Consider the following 8,193-nt stretch of genomic DNA (forward strand, 5'->3'; position numbering starts at 1 on the left):
TGGAGATTTCCCAGCTACCCCCTCCCAGCGCCTCCTCTCTTAAATGCCTTTCCAGAGCCCGCCTCCAGCGGAGCCTTCCCCCACACGAGCCCCTAAGTGCCTATTAACAACGTCTCGCTTCCGCTATCAGCACCCGTTCACGCCCCTTTTTTATCTTTACATTTCAATATCATTACAAATCCTAGTGTTATTCAAATTGCATCAATTATTCAATTTCTCCTCCCGGAGTGGAGGCAGCGGCTTCCCAGTGGCTGAGCAGGAAAAAGCAGAGGCCTTTCAAGGAGGGCTTGAAATTCACGGGGGATTTAGCCGGCTTCCATTAACCTGGGCTTTTTGGCTCCCACAAACCGTGGCATTGATTAAAACACACACACAGTTTCAATTTGGTTTGGGGAGAAAGCCTGCTGCCGAGAAGCACTTGAAGAACGGTCTGGGAGATAAAATGCTTTTGCTGCCCTGGGATCTTCATCCATGGATCATTTATTGAGCCCCTGCTGTAAGAGCGACCACCACTTATCAAGCACCTACTGTGTGCCAGACATCACTAAGGTCTTTGCAGAAGATCCTATCTTCAGGACCAGTTAGTGAGATAGTGTTTTTAACAGGAAACGGAGGCTCAGAGAGGGGAGATCTCTAGCCCAAGGCTGCACGGTGGTAGGGACTGGCTTTGTCTTCAGGACCCGACCTCTTAACCATTATGCTATCAGCTAGGGTAGTGGGGCTTGGGTGACCCCAGGGAATGGCCAGAGAAGGACCTGAGGGAGTTGGAAGGAGAGTATGAACACTTCTTCCCACAGGGCCCTTTACGGAAGAATCACATGAGAAAGGGTTTACTTCTCGTTACTCATACAAGCCAATTTTTTCCCCCTAAGTGACTGGGAAATGTCTTGGCTTATGGACATTGAATCATATCCTAGTCACATTTCCCTCTTTGCTTTGGCTGCCAGGAAACTTGACCCACTGATCACAATCATACAAGAACTTAGCCCACCACGTCGCCCTCCTGGTGCACTCATCCAGGCCTTTCCGGTATGCTGGCAAATTCCTAAGCCTTTTTGAAATGAGGCCAGCTGTAATCACCTTTTAAAAAAGGCTTTTAAGCATCTATTATGAAATGTCTATTTTATGCAAGTTCTCATTTAACCTTGGCAAGGGGTTTATTCCCACTTCACAGATGATGAAACGGAGGCCCAGAGAGACTATGTGACTTCCCCAAGGACACACAGTAAGTGGCAGAACCAGGACGGGAACAGAGTGTGCAGCCCCCAGCCCCAGCCTCCTCCCATGACCCAGTGGAGGCAGAAGGCCAGCAAGTGTGCTCCTGCCCCAGGCTCCAACGTCCCTCCTCTGCGTCTTGGTCTAACAGGAAGATGTCAAGAAAGAGAATCTAATCACGAGTCAGGGGACATAGTCCCCACCACCTTGCTGTGTGGCTATCTCTCTGGGCCTCAGTTTTCCCACTGAATACTATTGGGTCACCTCCAAGGCTCTACACAGCTCTGACCTCATCTCACTGTTTCTGCCTATTTTATCAGCACCTCCGTCAGCATCTGAACCACGGTCGCCACTCCCAGAGGCAGGTGCAGACCCTGGGGAGTTGCATCACTTGGTTCCCAGGCTTTCCTGATGCCTCCAACAGGAGAAGGGAGCCGCGGTGGTGGTGACAGGCCTGTGACACGTGTCTCCCACACCAGCCACCTGCGCGGTCCATGATCCTGGGTCCCTGACAGGCAGCACCTTCCTGTCAAGGTGGGACCTCCCAGGATGAGGACAGAAGCGGGATGAGGATGGGGAGAGGCTGAGATCTGGGTGGGGTTCTGTCCCTACCTGAACACGAGGGCCCTGGGTCTAGGGTCCTGGGTGCCTGCCTGCCCTCAGAAGGTCTGGGCTCCCAGCAGGCAGGCGGTGGGCGTCCTAGATTGCCAGGCGTTGGAGAATGGGGACAGAGAGCTCCACTGCAGGTAAAAGGGACCACGTTTATGAAGGACCTACCAAGTGCCTTACTTTCCACCAGAGGCTGCAAACTGCAGTCCACACATCAAATTCAGGCCACAAATAGGGGTTCTCTAACCTACATTGTGCTTTTAAAAAGCTCAAATTCATTTTTTTCCTGACACGTGCAAATAGGGAAATCCTACAGAAAATCTGGATTTAGGGTTCTGTTGAGAAGTCAGACCCCCAGGCAATGCTGAGCCCCCTTCCCCACAGGATTGCTGGGGGCTTATGTGGAACTTGCTTCTCCTTGCCTGCTCCCCCCAATCCAGTTCCCACCCAGCCCTATTGTCTCCCTTACATCGCCTGGCCCCTGTGGGCACCCCGAGTGCTCACCCCCTCTTACAACCATGAATGTCTTCTGGGGAGATGTTATTATTCTCGTTTGATAGATAAAGAAACTGAAGGCCACCAGGTTACACCCATCACAACAGGTAAGCACTGGGGGCAGGATTTAAGCCCAGCCTTCGGCCCCCCAAACTCCTATTTTCACTGCCCCCCACTCTCTCCCACGCAGAACAGGCAGCCCCAGCAGCCTCCCTCTGCACAGGGTTCCTAAGTCCTTGGCGTCCTTGTGTAAAATGAATGGCCTCAGATGTCCCTTCTAGCTGTGACATGGGGTGGAGGGGTGTGGCAATTGGAATTCGGGCTCCCTGGGGTTGCAACCAGGAATCTAATCAGTGGTCAGGCTCTGTGCTGGCAATTCTGAACACTATCTCTTTTCATCCTCATGACAGCTCAGGAGCTTCAACATATCAGGAAACTGAGGCTCCACCACCACCCTCCAGAGCCCCATACCTCTGCCTTCCTTGCAGCTGCTTTATGTGTCCTGCCCGCCTTCCTACCTTAAGGCCTTTGCTCATGCTGTCCCCTTTTCCTGGACTGATCTACACCCTCCCACACACAAGCCTTTATCATCCTTCAGGTCTTCCCTGGCTCTTGGAACAAAGTCTGGATCGTTCTGTGACTGTCTCTTGGAGTCCCTGGTCTACTTTGTAGTATTAATTATGGTAGTAACGCAGCTAAGACTTACTGAGCACTTTCCATGAACCAGGCACTGTTCTAAGCAGTTTGATTATATCATCTCACCCTCTGAAGTGGCTGTGATTATTGCCCTCCTGTTATAGATGAGGACACCGAGGCACAGAGAAGTTAAGTAACTTGCCCAAGGTCACACAGCCAGTGTTGAAATTTTTACCTTGGGCGGTATGACTGTTTGACTGACATCTGCAGGGACTATGCCCTTGGGGAGCCTGCTCTCGATAAATAAATAGGCTTTAAATGAATGAACACACCTGGAGTATGGCTCCAAATTCCATGCCCATGACCACAAAGGTTTAGGACTGTCACCTCCCTCTCCTGCTGGAATGGGTCACCACTGGAGCTGCCCCCAGATCCTGCCTGGCTTCCAAGGAAATGCTAAGATTGCCAGCCTTCCCCACCCTCATCCCCAGTGAGAAAGGGGCCAGATAGGATTCAGTACAGCAGACAGAGTCACACCCCCAGACCCCCACCCCGCCTTATAAATGCCCCCTCCCCCAGGCTGGGGCCGTGGATGGGTCTCTAGGAAATTCCCAAGGAGCCCCTCGCTCTCCCCTTGTACCCCTCCATCCTCACCACCCTCCCCTGTACCAGTTTACTGCCAATGACATTCAGATAAATGGCTGCTGTCAGCCGGGCCGGTCCCACGGAAAGGCGTGTCGCGTGATGTATGACACCATCTTCTAGAACCACAGGACTCGCTGCTCAGGGGCTCCGAGGGAGTGCTCCTCCACCCCTGTCAGCCTCCGACCCTGGGCCACATCTGGGCTTCGGGGTCCCCCTCCTGTTCAGCCCTGGGGAGGAGTCTCCCGTCAGACACAATTACTGGGGTCTTTCATCACATACTGTTAAGAGCTAGGCTCACTTTCTACTCTTGGGGGCCACCATGCCATCCCAAAGCCAACCTCCATTCCTGTCTGCTCTAGGTTGGCGCTCCTGGATTATTCTGGGGCTGAGGGGGCCGCATGGATAGTGGCCATTGGTTGGACCCTCCGCTTCTGGACCCAGAGGGAGGAGACCCGGCCCAGCCCAGCCCCCAGTATGGCAGCTAATGAAACTCTGGTTTATGATCGTGTATCCCTTCAATCAGCACAGCTGGTGTGGGGAGAGTGGGGCATATCAGGAACCTCTGCCCCTTGGGCCTGCCAGCAGCCCCTGGGGAGGGCTGGGGTGTCTGAAGCCACTGGGTCCTTGTATTTCAGGGGCACCCAAATGCCTTCTCCTGCCCCGGGACTCCTGCCAGCCGCCAGCAGGTTTGTCATCTTTCAAGTGGGATTCATGATAATAATAGTGCTTACAGAGTTCCGTGCAAATGTTTTATATGTAGCAAAACCGCTGTCATAATATTGAAACGTGGGGCCGAAGTATTCCATCGCAGAGAATACAGAGTCACATGGGATGCTGACCAAAAGACGAGCGCCAGCCAACGGGAAGACCTGGGGAACAAATCCGAGTATATTCAAAAACTCACACCGTGAGCTTGGACATGTGGTCCTCGAAACAACCACCCAGAATCATTGCCATTACCCCATGTCACAGACAAGGTAGACTGAAGCCCAGAGAGTTTCACAAACCTACCCAAAGACACACAGCCAGTAAATTGCAGGGCTGAGATTTGAGTCCAGGAGATGGGGCTCCAGAGTCCCTGCTCCAGCCACCAGCCCAGCCTGGCTTCCAGACCCAGTGAGAATGAGCAGGTGCGGAACCGCCCCCCCTCCAGCCCTGGGCACCAATATCACCAACCACCCCCTCTTAGAAGTGCCCATGGTCCTCAGCGGCTAATCTAGCCTATTTTTCTTCCCCTAACCCCTCTGATAGACTCTAATGGCCTTTTGTGTTTTTTGGTCCTGAGCTGGGGGGGATCTGCTTCCTCACCCCTCAAGCACCCCTTCCTGGCAGAGGTGGAGATGGGAAAATCATATTCATAGCATTAAACTTAGTAGGCGAAAAACAGGGATAAACCTACCGGGGCGCAGGCAAGTACAGACACATGCCCTCACGGATGTTCCCTTTTGTAAATAACATGTTGACCACCTACTGTGTGCCTATACAGCGATGCTGGGAAGGAGGGAAGTCAAGCAGCCCCAAGGCGCTCTCAGGAGCCAGCTTACCCTGTGTCTCCGGGCACTGCGGCCACAGTGACCCAACCCCACAGAATGGGGGGCTGAGACAACAGACATTCATTTTCTCACGGTTCTGGAGGCTACAAATCCAGGAACCAGGAGTTGGCATGGATGCTTCCCGTAAGAGATGGCTGCCTTCTCGCTGTGTCCTCACACAGCAGAGAGAAAGAGAAAAAAAGCAAGTTCTGATGTCTCTTCCTGGGAAGGCACTAATCCCATCACGAGCGCCCCACCCTAATGACCTCATGTGAACCCAATCACCTTGCAAAAGAAGCCACGGGCTAACACCATCCCATCGGCAGGTGGGGTTTCCCCGTGGGAAGTGGGGGTGGGGGATGGGCAAGGGCACAATTCAGTCCATAGCACCACGTGCGGGGGAGAGAAAACTTTCACAGGGGTTGAACTGGGGCGGGGGGTGGGTTCCACTCCAGGACTCATGTTGACTCACCAAAAACTGGCAGCACCCCCGCTATGAATGTGGCACCATTGTGGGCACCAAGAACAAAACAGACAGGGCTGCTGCCTGCCTTCATGGAGGGAGAGAAAGGAACACAAACTAACAGAGAGGGGCCAGTGCAGGGAAGAAAATAAAGCAGGGGGATGGGAAAGAGCATCATCACAGGGTCAGGAGGGGCCTCTGCAAGGAGCCAGCCAGGGGGCTGAGACGAGAGGATTGGAAGACAGCCCCATGAAGAGCTGGGGGATCAGCATCGGGGTGGGGGGGACGGCAAAGGCAAGGATTTGGAGGTGGAAAGGAACAGAGGGTGCTTGGGGAATCAGGAGAGCGCTGAGGGGCTGGATCAAGGGCAGGGGAGAAGGGTCACCCATTGACCCTGTGACTCTTGGCCAGAAAAGGGGGCGAATGGCCAGCAGTACTCTACCACACCTGTAGTTTAGCTGCCCTAACAAAAGAAGCACACACAGAGAGGCTTACACAATGGAAATTTATTCTCTCGAAGTGCCGGAGGCGGGATGCTCCTGACCCAGGTGTCAGCTAATCCTGGTTTTTTGGATCCTCTCCCCTTGGCGTGTAGACATGGCTCTCTTCTCCTCTCTGTGCCTTCACATGGATTCCCTACTGCGTGTCTGTGTCCTAATCACCAGTGAGATCAGGGCAGGTCCAACCCACAGGACCTCACTTTACCTTAGCTACCTAGGTAAACCGTCTGTCTCCAAATAGAGTCACATACTTGAGGTCCTGGGGGTCTGGGCTTGAACATATGAATGGCAGGGGTACAATTCAGCCCCTACCAGTGTCCCACCCGCATCCTCTCACCCTTATAAACATGGTGCCCAGCAGCCCAGCCTCTAGCTCGCAGCACCTACATTTCTCTGCCCAAAGGCTTTCTCAGAAGCCTGGTTTGCCACCTGTAAGCCAGGCTGGAAGTGCTGGGGAATTCGTGCCCTCTCCGGGGTCCCCCCAGTGGTGATGTGGGTTGATTTGTAAATACCGCGGCTCCTTGAGGATTGTGGGTGTTCCCTGCTGTGTTCCAGAGTCCCCCCGGGCATCACACACCTTTTCCTGCCTCTCCTCCCCAGGAAGGAATCCTGGGGTGAGCTTCACCTCCGAAACAGTCTTGCAGTCCCACCCTTGTCTCAGGGTCTGGGGACCTGGCAGGCAGAGTGGGTGGTTTGTCCCACCAGGACTCCGGGAGCTTGGAGATAGGGAGCACTGCCGAGGACTGTCCTCAGAAAGTGAAAGGCAGAGGGTCCTGGGCATAAAGCAACAGTCAGAGTCACCATTTACCATCTGTCTCCTCCCCCGCCCAGGCATCGTGTCTGATACTCTCCCAGCCTCCTCCTTTTAAACCCACCCATCAGCTCCACCTGATGCAAATTCTATTCTTAGGCCCCTTTTACAGATGGGGAAAATGAGGCTCAGAGAAGTTATCATTTCCCTGAGGGTGCAGAGCTGGGTTCCCAACGCTCTCTATCCACCGTCATGTAAGGTTGGGACCTCAGACACCCCGTATTCCAACTTCCCCCGGGATGACAGCTGCTCAGGGACCCCTCGGTGCTCGCCGGGCTGGTGACGACACCCCACCCCATGTCCTACCCACCTCTCGTCCCCCGCCCACACAGCCGGGACCGTTATCTGTTTTGTGCACGGCCTGCGCCCGTCAGGGTAATGGACTGTGCTTGTCCTAGCGGAGGTGGCCTCTGGCAGGGATGATGTATGAGGCGCTATTGTTTGATATGAATGCATTAGGCGACATTCCCGATAAAGACTTTACCAGCAGAGCCGTTCACGCTGGCAGCAGCCCCCATGGAGGGAGGCGGGCAGAGGCAGAGAAGCCCGAGTCCCCATCAGGCTGGGCTTCTGGGGACCTGGAGGCAGGAACCAGCCGCTTTCAGGGAGGCAGAGACCTGATTGCTCTCGCTTTCAAACTTTCAGATCCCGTGTCTCCCAGCTAAGGCTGGGAGCCATGCAGACCGTGGGTCTCAGAAGCACTCAGTCTCGACGTTTCAGAATCACCTGGGGACCCAGCTAAAAAGGCTGGGTCTTGGGTCCCCCCACCCAGACCCGCTGAAACAGAAGCTCTAGAGTGACGCCTGGCATTCTGCCTTTTCAGACCAGTTCCCTCCAAGAATCTAGTCTAGCTGGGGCAGACCCCCACTGAGGTCCCAAAAGGGATGTGGGATGAAGAGAATGGGGTTTGAGGTCAGAACCCCCTGGGTTTGAGTCTGGGCTCCTCTGAGAAGCCACACGGAAATCTTAGGCAAGTCACTCAGGTGCGTGGTGTGGCGATCCCGTCCTTGAAAAACAAGCCTCAGTCTTCCAGTCTGAAATGCGGGCATAGTGGCAGACCTGCCATGGTCGCCTCCCGGAGTCCGAGAGCCCGCCTGTGCTCTATCCACACACTCAAACCCCCGGGGCCAGGCACAGTGGGCCCTCCGCATCTTCCTCCAGTGCCTTCTGGGCACCACACTTACCTGTAGCTACGGGGGGTCCCAGGCTCCATATAAGGGAAGGAGAGCCCTTAGGGGGCTAGAGGATCCTTCAGAGTATCCACTCCATGAATCTCTTAGTTTGGGT

The sequence above is a fragment of the Martes martes genome, assembly GCF_963455335.1.
Source record: "Martes martes genome assembly, chromosome: 13".
In the NCBI taxonomy this organism is placed as follows: Eukaryota; Metazoa; Chordata; class Mammalia; order Carnivora; family Mustelidae; genus Martes; species Martes martes.